Consider the following 16,920-nt stretch of genomic DNA (forward strand, 5'->3'; position numbering starts at 1 on the left):
ATTCAGGAGATCTAATGAGAGTATTATGAGAGTGCCCAGAAAGGCAGTGGAGGACAGATAGAAAATGGATCATTAGACAAAAGTTTTTTTTTTTTAAAGGAAGCTACCAAAAAAGAAAAAAGAAGCTACCCTGAATTGTACAGTCTTCAGATCAAAAGAATTCACCATGCCATAGGCAGTATTGATGAATACACACACACACACACACACACACACACACACACACACATCTAGACATATCATAGCAACATTTCTGAAATGCAAGGAGAAAAAGAAAATTTTACAGCTCTCAGAGAGAAAATTACAGAAGAAAGAGAGAAGACACACTTTCCAAATCATCGTTCACTAGAGTTAAGTCTATGTTGATGATGGCAGAATGATTGGAATTTTGTAAAACGTATTTTAAAAGAATTATTGAAATAAAAAGATATAATTTAAGAGACAGTCTCATAATAGCATGATACTAAAAAATCTGAATTGTTTTAACGAAGGATTTTGAGCAAGGGTGGAAGGAAGTGGGAAACTAAATATTTTCTAACGGTTTCATTTCTACATGAAGTGTGAAGAGAGAGCAAGTGCAACATCTTGGGAAGAGAATATTCAACACTCCTAAAATATTCTAAAACGCTAATTTTGATTGGTAAACACAGGAAGGGAATCAAATCAGAATCTAATTCTAAATTAATAAGGGTAAAGGGGAACAGAGAAACTTCCCCAAGACAACAAAAGTGAAGTAAGATAAAAAGAAGAAAAAAGTAATGGAAAAGACGGTAAAGTAAAATTTAAGGAATAAAACCACTGTTATGTTACCAGAATAAATGTGCAGAAACACTGAAAATAACTGTTTAACTTAAGAAAATAAAAGGAAGAAAAAAATCAAAATGGAATTAATCATAATAAATAGTATAAGTAGTGAAAATAATTAGAATAGAATACAAAGGAAATATTGAAAGAATAATAAAAGCAAAATCTAGTTTTTTTTGATGACTACTTAAATAGATAAGCAACCTGAATAAGGAAATAAGAAATCTTAGGAGAGTAATATTAAGGAATATACATGTGGATAAGGTATTACAATTGCTTAGATAAGCAATTAAAAGTATTACAAGATAATATAACACACAACTTCTTAGCAACATATTTAGACAGCTAGAAAAGTGCTGCCTAATAGAATTTCTGCAATGATGGAAACGTTCTCTCTTTGCATGATCCCCATGGTAGCCTTTAGCCTCATGTGGTTGTGGAGCACTTGAAATGTGGCTAATAAGACTGGGGAACTAAACTTTTAAAAATTTATTCAATTTTGATTAATTTACATTTCAATAGTCACATACAATTAGTGACTACCACATGGGGCAGCACAGAGGAAATGACTACCACATGGGGCAGCACGAATTTGACACAAGGAGAAAATCTGAGTAGATCAATAATCGTACAAAAGATCAAACAATTGAATATCTGCTAATTTAAAAGGCAACAAGCCTAGGCTTAACAGCTGAGTTCTTTCTAACCTTTAAAGATCAGATAATTCCTATGTTATTTAAACCATTTCAGGTAGTTTAAAAATAAATAGAAATTTCTCTAATTCATTTTATAAAGTTGGAAAATCTTAATCCCAAATTCGACAAAAATAATGCAAAAAACAAAACCATAGGCCAATTTCACTAATGAATAACAAAACAAAATTCTAAATATTAGCAAATCAAAGCTAGTAGCATTTTTTTTTTTAAGATTTATTGATTGATTGATTGTTATGTTGGGTCTTTGTTTTTCTGCGCTAAGGCTTCCTCTAGTTGCGGCAAGCGGGGACCACTCTTCATCGCCGTGCGCGGGCCTCTCACTATCGCGGCCTCTCTTGTTGCGGAGCACAGGCTCCAGACGCGCAGGCTCAGTAGTTGTGGCTCACGGGCCTAATTGCTCCGCAGCATGTGGGATCTTCCCAGACCAGGGCTGCGAACCCGTGTCCCCTGCATTAGCAGGCAGATTCTCAACCACTGCGCCACCAGGGAAACCCCAAAGCTAGTAGCATATTTAGTGATTCATAACTAAGTTTTCTACTAAAATTATTGGTGTAGTTCAACAGGTGAAAATCTGTCAACATAATTAATTGCACCATTAAGTTAAAAAGGAAAAAAACATTCTTATAACAACAGCTGCTGTAAAAGAATATGATAAAATTCAAACTCATTCCTAAAAATACCCTAATTAAAAAAACTTACTAACATGTTAAAGGTTACCCAAAATCAACAGCAAATTCTATAAATGGTGAAGTACTGTAACCATTTCCATTAAATCATAAAAAAGAAAAAAATTATCTTTACTGTTAGTTCAAAATTATTTTAGACTTCCTAGAAAAAGCTTCAATACAATAAACTTAAATACTATAAATTTGTAAGAATATGCTGATTTATCTTTATTTGTAAATGAATGAATGACTTAAATGGTTTTCTGAATTAAAATATTACAATAAATTTCAGGAAAAATTTTATGTAAACTTAGCATGTGAGATACCTCTCAAGAAGTCAGGGACTCTGGAATACTCAAAATAATGAAAGAATAAATCTGACCACCACCAAAATCAAAATATTTCATGTCAGAAAATAACATAAAGTTAAATACTAATGATTTAGAAAAAAATTTGTGATTATGAGAAAGTGTATTTATTTAATTTCTTACCAGTGTTATAAAAGAAAAAGAGAAATAATTCAATAATTGAAGTAATTTACCAAACTATTTATGAGAGAGGAAGTAAAATGGAAAATGAGCAAATAAAAGATGTTTAATCCTATAAGTGGTCAGAAATATGCAAATTATGACTATAGTGAGATACCATTTTATTCACATTAAACTGGCCTACAGTTTCAAAAAACGGCATCATCCAATGTTGGTAGAATGTTGATTGCTACAGTCTTTTGGAATTAATCTGGCAAAATGTATTAAAATTAAACATACTATGACTTATGTTCCGGGAAAGTCACTTTGGAATTTATTCCACAGAAGTAAATGTATATGTACAGGAGCTGCATTGCAGCATTGGTTTTAGTAATATAAAGCTAGTATAGTGCCCATGGATGGAAGAACTGTGAAATATGGTGTGACTATTTAAAAGGTGCAGATGTAAGCTATCATTATATATAGAATAGATAAACAAGGTCCCACCATATAGCACCCAGAACCATATTCAAAATCCTATGATAAACCATAATGGAAAAGAATATTTTAAAAAAGGATGTATATATATGTATAACTGAATCACTTTGCTGTACAGCAGAAGTTAACACAACATTGTAAATCAACTATACTTTGATAAAAAAATAAATGAATGAATAAAGAAAGAAAGGGATGTGTTTGAGGTGTCTCTGTCGTCCTGATGGGATGTGTATGTTGTACTGTTCAATAGAAAAATCAAATTATAAATTAAAGTGTATAATATGATTCAGTTTTTATATAAAGTAAATCCTACATATGTGTTTATATGTTTCTGGGAACATGAATAAAATTGTGGGAAGACACACCTATTAGGCAGTGTGTTTGTTGCTGTTTGATATTTTCCCCTTTTTAAACTTCCTTTTACATTATATTTTTTAATTTTAAAAAGTAAAACAATCTTGCTGTAGCAAATGAAGCCGTGTAGTACAAAGATATACAAAGGAAAGCTAATTATTGCCTGCATCCCACCTCTGTGTTCCCTTTCTCTAATGCCACTCTTTGTGATAAAAAATGCCAACAAGCCCAAGATGCATCCTACCTCACCTTTATCTTCGCTTAAACAAATATGAATATATGCAAGCATATGCACATACATAATGGTTTGCTTCTGTGTAAGGAAATAGAATCATACTGCACACATTACTTGGTGACTTGCTATTTTCACTAGGCAATCTACTGGGAATATTCCTGATATACAAGTGAAATATAAGTGTGGGTGTGGGCATGTGTGGGTGTATGTCTTTATTCCCTCTCTGAGCACTTTCACACACACCATTTTAGTTGAGTAGATACATCACAAATGTTGGGAGAATTTTTTTTTCTTTTTTGGTATCGGTTTAGATTGATTTTGTGTTTTGTTTATGTTTTTTCACTGGCCACTCTTCTTTCCCTGTCTTTCATAGGCCAGGCTGTTAATATGAGATAACTCAGATGAGTAGAAATTGAAGAATAAAGAGAAAAAGATGTTTACTTTTTAATGAATCTTGCCATAGCTTCCTCTTTAAAATGAGCAGTCATCATAGATAACTAATAAGAACGTGCTGTATAGCACAGGGAACTCTACTCAGTACTCTATAATGGCCTATATGGGAAAAGAATCTTAAAAAAAAAAAAGAACATGTATATGTATATGTATAACTGATTCACTTTGCTGTACACCTAAAACTAACAAACACAGCATTGTAAATCAACTGTACGCCAATAAAAATTAAATAAATAAATAAGTAAATGAACAGTTATTGGTTTTGTAGTTTAGATAATCTAGCAGGGAAAAACTAAAGGGACAATGAATTTATGCTGTGTATGTTCCGATTTGCATTCCTTTTATTTCTATCGTATTTTTATCATACGGTACTCTATATATATAAAGAGTAATTTAGTATTTATAATGTATGTGGAAATCCACCTAAAGAAATATAACATGTTAATCAGAAATTGGGGAGCAGAGGTTGCTCAATAAAATATTTATTAAACCTGAAAATGATGAGGAGTCATTTGGCAAGAATAACACATAGCACTAGCATGTAGATGTATAGTCTATTTACTGAGACAGATTAATTCATTGAATTAATATATCTACCTGTAAAGTCAATTCTGTGAGAAAAACCCATAGTGTAAACTGTTTTCACCGTAAGCTAAAGGATGGTTTAGAACACAAAATACCAGCCTTGACATAGTATCTTTAGCTTTAGCGTCTACGCTTTGCAAGCTTTGAATACTTTGAGACTAATATAATCCTATTCTCTTTGGAAAAGCTCTTTACCAGCTGTCATCACTAAGAAGCTGTAGTGCGTAGTGTGTAGTGTTTAGTGGGTAAGAGCATGGGCTTTGGACCCAGACTTTCTGGATTTGCATCCTGGATCCACCTCTCCTTATCTGTGTGATCTCTGTGCTCTATTCCTTATCTGTACAGCAGACTTAAGGATAGCATTTATCTCCGAGGGTAATGGGGAGGATCCAAAAAATTAATTATCTGTACAGCTTTAGAACAGTGCTTGGCACCTACTTAGTGATAAATGTTTGCATTATTTTTGTTGTGTTGTTGTTAAGATGTGGTTGGCCATTATGCAATGGGCCAGTACTAAGTTAGAAACAGTCAACCCAGCACTCTTCCCAGGAGACCCCTTGCCAACTCAAGTCAGGACATTCACAAAGTGAACTCTCCTGGCTGAAGCATCAATCTAAGGCCAAGGTGAATGGTAAAAGATTCTGAGAAAGGCTAGAGGGTGATATTAAAAGCTGAAGTTAGGTGAAATTTTAAAAATCTGAAATCTAAAATATTTAGAAAGTTAAACTCTCAGCCATGACTCTTACAGCTCCCAGCATGTCTGCCTCCAGAAATGATTTCCCCGACGTTGTTCCTCATCCTAATTTCCTGCTTCTAATCTTCCATGCATTAAAATTTTAATTAAGTTAAAATTGTTTCTAAAATAAAAGTTAATATCATCTTAGCCAGAGACAAAAATAACCTAATATGGATAGAATGTAAGAGCTTAATTAAAGATACCTTTGTCATACCTATTTTGGAGCTACTCAACTGTTTGCCATATGATTTTTATTTGTTTGTTTATTATCATGGTTTGTTTTTTGGGGGGTGGTTATATTTCAGATAGTTGAGTAGTTTTATGGATCTCCTGTTAGGTGAAATACAGCTAAAAACCATTTTTCCTGGCAGCCAACGCCCCCTTCCAACTTGCTTCACTCTGAACATAAAATGATCTTTCTCCCAACCCTTTTAGACACCAAGTCTCAATCTTTAAATTATCTCTTTCATTGCATCTTCTCCATTTCTATCACCACTGTTGTTACTTCAAAACAGGATTGCCATCAATGTCTCCTATCTTGATTATCTGATTCCTCACCAGTGCATCCTATATCGGCATGAACAAGGGACTTCCTTCTCTCAATATAATCTGTCTTCTCTTTTAAATTCTGAAATGCTCAAAGTCTGGGACCATGTTACATTCATGTCTGTATTTCCAGTTTTTAACCATGTGCCCAATACACAGCAACTGAGGGGGTGGAAGGAGATCTTGAATTTAAATTTTACTTACAGGGCTAAGAGTGCTGCCATTAAGTTAAACGCTTTTACTTTACAAAGATTAGCTTATAAGCTCTTTGGGTATGATGAGTTTATTTAGGAATCAGGCTTTCTTTGTTTTTTGTCTATTCAACCTTCTCAAATGTCTACTGCATATGCCAAAAGGAAAATCTAAATCTCTGCATGGTCATGAGTGAGTACTTGAAAACCTGTTTCCCCAACTGTTAGAGATGAAAAGATTTCCTGTAGAAAAAAGTATCAAGAAGAGAATCTCATCTTAATATTGGAAATAATGATTTTGATGAGTAATTTAGGTTAAAAAGAAAAGTATTACCAGTGAGTCATTTCCTTGGTAGAACAACAGGTGGCAGCAAAGGGGGCTAATCTTGGCATTCGAATTTTTTACAATAATTAAAACTGAAAATTGTTTTTTATAGACCATTCTGAATCCCCTCTCAAAATTAACAGAAATTCCAAAGGACAAATGGACAGAGATGTGGACCTTTAAGAGCTCTCTTGGAACTTCACTTGAAAAGTTACTTTTTGGTAGATCTAAAAAGAAGAAAAATAAACCAACTGAACAGATGCTTTGCTTCCAAAAAGATGTTCACGGGACCTCTCTCTTGCGTTGGCAAAATTTTATCTTCCTGTTAAACAATCTGTCCATCACAGCAACATTTCAGTTTTTAAATCGCCAAATTTATCATATGGTTTGGTGTATGACTTTTTTAATCCATAACTAAAATCTTTTGACAGGAAATGTTAAATTTGAAAAAGAGCATTAAAGTTTTATAACAGGCACCACAATTTATCTATTCTTGGAAAATGAAAAGAACCATGGCCATTAACCTAATAATTTCAAAGGCTAAGGTGCTCCTTCACATGAATTATCTGGATAATTGACTGAATTTTTAATTTAACTATTTATGTGATTTTAGCAGTGACGACAACTCTTTCTTTTACAGAAATCTTTTTTTTTTTTCCCACATGTAGTCTTATTTGCAGAGGAGACTAAGATCAAAGACAAGGAAAAAGCTAAGATCCTCTTTGTACCCAAAAGGGAACAGAGAGAAAATAATGAATAATCATAGCAAATCACTGAAGCAGCTCCAGATGTACCTAAACTGATAATAGTTAACAGTCCACAGATTTGAAGTCTAGACCCAGGTTTAGTTACTGGTACAATTTTGAATACATTGAAGACTTTCAGCCCACTTACAAGTTTAATGGTCTTTTTTTTTTTTTTTTTTCCTTTAAAGGCAATAATCTGTGCTTTCAGAAACAGATCTTGTTGGGATGGCTTACAGATACATTTTTTTAGCTGAAAGTGGGAGAAAAATAAAGCTTGCCAGATAACAAAGGTAATTTCAGAAGTGTAGACTGGCATAATGTTTTAGAATAAGCAATCAGGTATTTATGTCCCCAACTTCCCTTCCATCACCTCCTCCCTCACTCTTGGCAATGCCATCTCTACCAACTCAGGCCCCCATGTCTTCTGACTCCCTCTTTCCTCTACTTTTTAAAGCTTACTTTCAGATTCACATTCACTCTAAATAATACATAACTTATAACAGGTGTCAAAGCCCTAGGTTAAAGTTCTACTGAGTAAAATGTCAGGCTCCCAACTATCGAATAGAGGAGGGGCTTAAGAGGCACGGAGCAGGAGAAGTTATGGTCGTTGGACTAAAAGCAATCCATGTAGTTGCTCCTTCCTCTGTTTCCATGTACAACTTGCTAAAACCATTGTGACCTCACATTGCAGACATGGCCATGCAATTGGTCCTCCAGGTGAATAACTTCTCTATTACTGTAATACACGTATAGCCAATACAATAAAAAATTGTATAATTCATTTAAAACTGTCTGAAGGGTACATTTTCTCAATTAGAAAATTAGACCTTCTCTAATTAACCAGTCTTTAAGAAATAAAGTCAACACCCACCCTTATTTCCCAGAGGACTTCTTCTCTCAAAAGAAAATATGGAAGGGGGCTCACTCCCGAATGGAGGGAGCCCTAAAGTCAACATGTGACTTAATAACAAGGGAAAGATAGCAAACCAGAGAAAATAGTGAAAAGGCAATCAGCACAAAGGAAGAAAGAAAAGAGAGTCATAATAAAGGAATTTTGTTTTCAGAGCAGGAAGAATCATGCACACCAGGACTGCCACGTTCAGTCAAAAACATGTGGAAAATATGTCCCCTAGTCAGGCCACTCTTGGCAACTGGATGATAAGTGTGGGTGTTGGGTCAATATCAAGTCCCCCTGACCACCAGGGCTTCCAAACAGGAAGCAAAGGAAGCATCTGAGTCAGGTTCCAAAAAAGGACAACAATGTGTATGTCCTCACTGTGTTTGGTTATCTCTAAATGAAAATAAATCTGGTGCCACCTGGATCACCACCAAAACAAGGTGATGATCTCGAGATGGATTCATTCTGCTTTCTATTCACTTATAACTCTTGTGGGAAACAGGGGCCGTTAGGACACAATTATATCACTAAAAACAAGAGCAGAGAGACCATGATGACATGTGTTTTACCTCACCGATTTAGGATAAGGACATGTGAAAGCACATTAAGATCTGTGAAGAAAGCATAATTTGTGAGCTGGAAATTAAGCCACGGTGTTGGGACATCCTTCAGCTCAGCACGGTGCAACTAATCAATCACATTATTACACAGATCCGATCAATAGCAAGAAAGCTTGAATTGCATGGACACAAGCCAATATCTGTCTGATGTCCACATAATGAAGATATATATAATTGTGAGAATGGGTCCTCATTGGCAAAGTATGTTTCTTCGTTTTAGGTACCAGATCTCCTCCAACGTTTCCAAATAGCTGAGACCACCTAGGATTTCAGGCTACAAAGAAGAAAGTTTGTGTAATTCACGGAATGTTAGAAAATGCAACTATGATAACAATTGTAAATTATTACTGGATGTATATTATGTGACAGGTACTGGATTAAGTCTGTCATGTGAATTATCTTGTATGATTCTCACATAACCCAGTGGAATAGACCCTGAGAATTCATCATTACTGACCAAAACCCTCGGGGAGAAATAAGTTCTGGAAGTCTAAATATTTTGGATTATAGAAAGGCAATAGGATACATATGCCATATATTTTGTAACCCCTCTAGAAGGGCTTAGAGCAGGACACTTCAATCAGACAATAATATTTCCAAATTAAAATATATAAGTATTTACACTAAAGTGGGATAAATGAAGATGGTAAACAGGTAATGTTTTGCCACCAAATGAAATTATTCTAAATCTTAAAAACATTTTTTTAAGAAATTTTGGATTTTAAAATTGTGTAGAAAAATTTTGGACTCAGTTTCTTCTATATTTATATCCAACATTAGTATGGTACATTTGTCGTAATTAATGAACTAATGTTGATGTATTATTATTAACTAATGTTTACAATTTATTCAGATTTTCTTAGTTTTTACCTAATATCCTTTTTTCTTTTTCCAAGATATCACAATCCGTTTAGTTGTCATGTCTTCTTAGTCTCCTCTTGGATGTTGCAGTTCCTCATACTTTTCTTGTCCTTGATGACCTTGAGTTTTGAGGAATACTGGTCAGGTAGCTTGTTGAATGTCCCTCAGTTGGGATTTGTCTGATGTATTTCTCAGAATTAGACGGGGGCAATGGGCTTAGGGGAAGAACACAGATGTAAAGTATTACTATTACCACATCATCTTTTGGGTACATACTATCAACATGACCCATCACTGTGGATATTAACCGTGATCATCTGGCTGAAGTGGTGTTTCTAACATTTCTATACTGCATAGTTATGTTTCCCACCTTTCCCACTTTCAATACTGTACTATTTGGAGAGTAATCAGTATACCAAATCCACATTGAAGAAGTGGGGAATTGTATTCCCCTTTATCATCGGTGGTATATCTACATAAATTATTTGAAATATATCTGAACAGATCTGTCTATTCTCTCCCAAGTATTTATTTTTTCAATCACTTATAGACTCACAAAAATTTATTGTATACTTTGGATTATAATCTATTACTTTATTTATTTGTTCAAATAATTTCCACTTGAGTCATTGAGAGCTCTGTCAGTTAACTCACCTTGTATATTCCCTGCCCCAGCCCTAGAATCAGTCATTTCTCCAAAGAGTTCTGGTTCCTTTTACTGAAGAATAGTATTAGAAACCAAGATCTGGGTGTTAGATGCGCTTGTTGCTACTGAAGGGTTTTTTTAGGCCCTGAGAGATGACAGAGTATGGAAATATATGTGTATATACTTGTCCAGGTATATACACACAATCTATAATTATCCCTGTATGTAACTATATCTATGTTAATCTAAACATGAATTCATACTGATGTCTCCAACTCTAATCCATTACCAAATGGATCATTCTAGCCTTTTCCCTTGCATGTCTATAAACTCCCACTTCAAAGTGAGAAAAACCATCCATTTACCTATTTGTTCAATTCCAGTATACATATACAGTGCTTTCAGAATTGTTAATCTGCACCCTCATGGAAAACAACTTTATCAACTAGAACACAGTGCTTCTGTGTAGTTCCTTTGTCTTTACTCACAGTTTCCCCTCATTTCCCAAGTTACTTAGGGCAACACCTTTTCCCTCACTCCATTCAGTGAGGGTATGTCATACATTTTTAATACAGTTAGAGTCTTGTGTCACATTTCTCATTCTATCTCGGGAAACCCCCCACCTCCTGAATGATTTTTTTTGCATACATTAAGGTCCACACTTTGTGCCAAACTGCTCTGTGGGTTTTGACAAAAGTAGAGTGCCAGGCACCCACCATTACAGTGTTACAAAGAATAGTCTCACCACTCTAAATAATCCTGCGGGCTTCAATTATTCAGCCCCTCTTCCCCAAACTCCTGCAGCAGCTGGTCTATTTACTGCCTCTACAATTTTGCCTATTCTAAAATGTCATATAAATGAGTCATCAATGATGAAACCTTTTCTATATAAACTTGCTTCCTTAATTTTGTCAAAAGTTCATAAGTAACAGAAGTAAAACCAATGAATCACCGAAGTAGTGATTAGTAAGTTTATTTTGCACACACAACAAAGACAATTCATGAACCAGGAGCACACAAACCAATACATAGAGTGAGGCTCAGTATATATTGTTACAAAGCAGTTTACACAGTGTGAAGGCAGTGACCGTTTATTTTTCACAGTGATTGACTATAATATTAGAATTTTCTTAAATGATAGGGAGTTGGTTAGTGATTACCTCATATCCGTTTTGGGAAGCAGCTTAAATTTTTCTTTCTTTTCTATTGAAGTATAGTTGATTTACAACATTGTGTTAGTTTCAGGTGCACAGCAAAGAGATTCAGTTACACATACATATAGATCTATTTATTTCAGATATCTAAATTTTTCTTATGATTTCCAGAGGCATAATGAGAAATGACCCAAGTCAAGTTAGTCTTGCAAACGAAGCTAAATTAAGCTTGGTTTGTGTGACTAAACTGGTTTTGTCTGAGCAGGGAATTTTCAAGACTCGTTTCCATTTGGTTTTGATCTTAACAACTTGTTATTTAAAAGTCATCTATGTTTTCACATGGTTTGATAGCTCATTCCTTTTTATCACTGAATATACATTCCATTGTATGAATGTACCATAGTTTATTTATCATTTTACCTACTGAAGTAATCCTTGGTTACGTTCAGGATTTGGTAATTATAAATAAAACTGCTGAAAACACTGGTATGCAGAATTCTGTGTAGATAAAAGTTTTCAAATCAGTTGGATTGATACCTGGAAGTGTGATTGCTGAAATGTATGGTAAGACTAGGTTCGGCATTGAAAGAAGCTGGTAAACTGTCTTCCAAAGTGGTGTATTATTTTGCCTTTCCACCAGCAGTTCTTTTGGATTTTAGCTACTTTAATAGGTTGCATTGGTATATCATTATGGTTTCATTTGCAATTCCCTAATGACATATGATGTTGACCACCTTTTTATATGCTTTCTTGGTATATGCATATCTTCTTTGGTGAGGTGTCTATTCAGATATTTTAAACATCTTTTAATTGGGTTGTTTGTTTTCTTACTGAGTTCTAAAATATTTTTCCTATATTTTGGACACAAGTACATTATCAGATATACGTTTTACAAATATTCTCTCCAAGGCTGTAGCTTGTCTTTTCATTCTCTTACCAAAGCATTTCACAATGCAGAAGTTTCTAAATTTCATAAAGCCCAACTTAATCAAAATTTTTCTTTCATGGACTGTAATATTGGTGTTATATCTAAAAACTTATTAAATTCAAGGCCACATATATTTTCTTTTGTTTTCTTCTAGAAAATTCATAGTTTGCATTTTACATTTAGATCAGTAGTCCATATTGAGTTAATTTTTTGTGTGACATAAGATCTAGGTTAATTTTCAGCATATAGTTTTCCAATTGCTCTAGCACCATTTATTGAAAATACTTTCATTCTCCAATGAGTTATCTTTGCACCCTTATCAAAAACTAATTTACTATAGTTGCGTGATCTATTTCTGGCCTCTCTATTCTGTTCCATTGATGTATGTGTCCATTCTTTCACCAATTACTATGGCTTTATAGTAGTCTTGAAATTGGTAATCAGACTCCAAGGGTGGGGGAGTTCTGGTTAAAGTGACTTAGCAGGGTTCTTGCTAAAACTGGATTTTATAGAGAAGTGTACAAATAGGCCTAGGAGAAGGTTCAGGAGCCTGACTTAAGTTTGGTCAAGCAAAGAGTCTTCATCAAAGGCAATGTCTTGCCTCATAGATTGAGCTAGGAAGTGTTCCTTCTGCTTTTGTTTTCTGGAAGAGATTGTGAAGTATGGTATTATTTGATATAATTTCTTTCTTTTTTTTTCTGCATACAGTATACTTTATTGATGGTACATGACAAGACAAGGTAGGGCTCCCTAAGCCCCTCCCCTTCTTCAGGGAATCTGGGCTGGAAACCGCACGGAGGTCGGGAGATTCTCAATGTGTTGGAGGATGGAGCTGGCGCAAGGACTCCCCAGCAGCTGAGAACCTCTCTCTTCTTCTCATGCTTTTGCTGGGGCTGGTGGTCCAGAGACTCTTACTCCTTGGAGGCCATGTGGACCCTGAGGTCCACCACCCTGTTGCTGTAGCCAAATTCATTGTCCTACCAGGAAATGAGCTTGACAAATGATCGTTGAGGGCAATGCCAGCCCCAGCATTGAAGGTAGAAGAGTGAGTGTCACTGTTGAAGTCACAGGAGAAAATCTGGTCCTCAGTGTAGCCCAGGATGTAGCCCATTCCTCTACGATGCTGAAGTGTTCATGGATGACATTGGCTGGGGGGCCAAGCAGTTGGTGGTGCAGGAGGCATTGCTGACAATCTTGAGGGAGTTGTCATACTTCTCATGGTTCATGCCCATCACAAACCTGGGGGCATCGGCAGAAGGGGCAGAAATGATGACCCTCTAGGCTCCACCCTTCGAGTGAACCCCGGCCTCCTCCATGGTAGTGAAGACACCAGCGGACTCCACCACATACTCAGCACCAACATCACCCCATTTGATGTTGGCAGGATCTCGCTCCTGGAAGATGGTGATGGCCTTTCCATTGATGAAAACTTCCCGTTCTCAGCCTTGACTGTGCCATGGAACTTGCCATGGAATCATACTGGAACATGCAGACCATGTAGTGAAGGTCAACGAAAGGGTCGTTGATGGCGACAATGTCCACTTTGCCAGAGTTAAAAGCAGCCCTGGTGACCAGGCTCCTGATACGGCCAAATCCGTTCACTCCAACCTTCACCGTCTTGTCTCAGGGATGCAGCTGGCACTGCACGAAAGATGCGTCTGTCGAACGGAGAGGAGCAGAGACCTAATTTCTTCTTTAAATATTCGGTAGAATTCACCAGTGAAATCCTCTGAACCTGGTGTTTTGGGTTTCGGAAGGTTTTTAATTATCAATTCAATTTCCTTAATAAATATAGGACTATTAAAGTTATTTATATCTCCTTTTGTAAGTTTTTATAGTTTTTGTCTTTCAAGAAATTGGTCCATATATTTAAGTTTTCAAATGTATGAACATAAAAGACTGTTCATATTATGCCATTATTCCTTGAATTTCCATGGGCTCAGTAATGATAACCCTGCTTTCATTTCTGATATTAGCAATTTTTGTCTTCTCTCTTTTTTTCTTGATTAGGCTGGCTGGAGTCATAAGCTTTATTGATATTTTCAGATAACCAGCTTTTGGGTTCATTAATTTTCTCCATTATTTTCTCCTATACTTTTTATATTATTTATTTTGCCTATTTTAGGCTAAATTTGCCCTTTTTTGTGCAGTTTCCTAAGGTGGGAGCTTAAGTTTTTGATGTTTCATTTTCTTTTTCTTAAATATATGCATTTAATACTATAAATTTCCCTAATTGGTGGGATGCAGCATTGCTTTTGCTGCATCCCACCAATTTTAATAGTTGTATTTCTATTTTCATTTACTTCAATTTTTAAAAATTTCTTTTGAGATTTATTCTTTGATCCATGTGTTATTTAAAGTGTGTTGCTTAATTTCCAAATATTTGGGAATTTTCTGGTTATCTTTATGTTATTAATTTCTAATTTAATTCTCTAGTGGTCTAAAATATATATTTTCTGTAATTTCTATTTTTTTACAGTTGTTAAGGTCTATATTACCATAATATACATTCAGAATGCAATTTATCTTGGAGAATGTGCCACACGAGCTTGAAAAGAATGTGTATTCTGCTGTTGTTGAATGGAATATTCTATTAATGCCAATTAGGTAAAGTTAAAAATAGTGATGCTTAGGTTGTTAATATCCTGATTCTCTGCCTGCTTTATCTGTCATTTACTTACAGAGAGATATTGAACTTTCCAGTTGCAATAGTGCATTTGTCTAGTTCTCCTTTTAGTTTCATCCAGTTCTGCCTTATGTAGTTTCACACACTCTTGTTAGTGTTGTTATGTGTTCCAGGAGAATTGACCACATTATCATTATTAAATGCCGTTCTTTATCCCTTCCTTGTTGTGAAGTCTATTTTGTCTGAAACGAATATAGCTACTTTAGCATTTCTCAAACATTAGGGTTAACATGGCATGTATTTTTCCACCTATATATTTTTAACACAAGTCTTTATGGTTAAATAGTGCTTCTTTTAGGTGACACATAGTTGGGTGTTGTTTTTTAGTCACACTAACAGTCTCTGTCTTTTAAGTTTTAAAGTAATTATGTGTATTTGTATTTATATCTACTATGTTTGCAACTCTTTTCTATCCATTGCTTCTTTTTCTTGTTTGTTTTTTTAACCCCTCTTTTCCTACCTTCTCTGATTTTAATTAAGAATTTTATATGACTTCATTATATTTTCTTAGTATCAGTTAAACTTTTTGTTTTTAACTTAGTGGTTGCTCTAGAGCTTACAATATCCATTTTAAATTAATCTAAGTCAAAATTCAAATGACCTATTCCACTTTATTATCTAGTGCAGGTATCATAATTAACTATTTCCAATTCCTTCCTCCCGTCTCTTCTAACATTGCTGTAATTTATTTCATTTATTCATATGTAATAATCACCCAATATGTTTTTACTATTACTGTAAAAACTATTTACTATTGCATTGTAAAAACAGGCAGTTATTTTTTTGATCAATTAATAAAAGATTTTATTTTACCTTCACTTTTTTCCTTCTCCAATGGTCTTTCTTTCTTCATGTAGATCATAGTTTTTGATCTATATTATTTTTCTTCTTCCTAAAGAATTTCTTTTAGGACTTCCCCGGTGGTGCAGTGGCTAAGACTCCACCTGCCAATGCAGGGGACATGGGTTCAAGCCTGGCCTGGGAATATCCTATATGTCACGGAGCAACTAAACCTGTGTGCCATAACTACTGAGCCTGCTCTCCAGAGCCCCTGAGCCACAACTACTGGGCCCACGTGCCACAACTACTGAAGCCTACGCTCTGCAACAAGGGAAGCCACCACGATGAGAAGCCCACGCACTGGAACGTAGAGAAGCCCCTGCTTGCCGCAACTAGAGAAAACCCAAATGCAGCAACAAAGACCCAATGCAGCCAAAAATAAATAATTAAATAAAATTTTTTTAAAAATTTTCTTTTAATATTTCCTGCAGAGAAGTCTGCTGAAAATTCCCTCAGTTTTTGTTTCACTGAGAAATTTTTTTTCTCCTTTCCTGTTGAGCGAATTTGCTGGATATAGAATACTCAATTTTTTTTACTTCTTTCAATAGTTAAATATCACTTCTTGCTTGCATAGCTTCAGATGAGAAGTCCATTGTAATTCTTAGCTTTGTTTCTCTGTACGGAGATGCTCTTTTCCTCTGGTTTCTTTCAAGATTTTTCTTTGTCATAATTTTCTAAAGAAGTGTGAATAGAATATACCTAGATAATTTTGTTTCTTTGTTTGTTTGTATTTGCCTCCTGGTGTTCTCTAAGCTTCCTGGTTTGATGTCTGCCATTAATTTCAGAAAATTCACCATCATTATTACCTTAATATTACCATTATTATTATAACATTTCTTCAGTTCCATTCTTTCTTCTCTTTCTGGTATTCTCTTTATACTTGTGTCATACCTTTTGAAGTTGTCTCAGTGTTCCTGGATGTTCTGTTCTGGGTTTTTTCCCCATTCTTTTTTCTCTTTGCATTTC

General features: G+C 35.0%; 1 pseudogene; it reads right to left on the reverse strand.

Moving 5' to 3' along the window:
* Positions 1 to 13,212: 13,212 nt before the first annotated feature.
* On the reverse strand, positions 13,213 to 14,096 carry LOC132351539 (glyceraldehyde-3-phosphate dehydrogenase-like; annotated as a pseudogene).
* Between the last annotated feature and the right edge of the window lie 2,824 nt (positions 14,097 to 16,920).

Source organism: Balaenoptera ricei, chromosome 17, assembly GCF_028023285.1.
Source record: "Balaenoptera ricei isolate mBalRic1 chromosome 17, mBalRic1.hap2, whole genome shotgun sequence".
Taxonomy (NCBI): domain Eukaryota; kingdom Metazoa; phylum Chordata; class Mammalia; order Artiodactyla; family Balaenopteridae; genus Balaenoptera; species Balaenoptera ricei.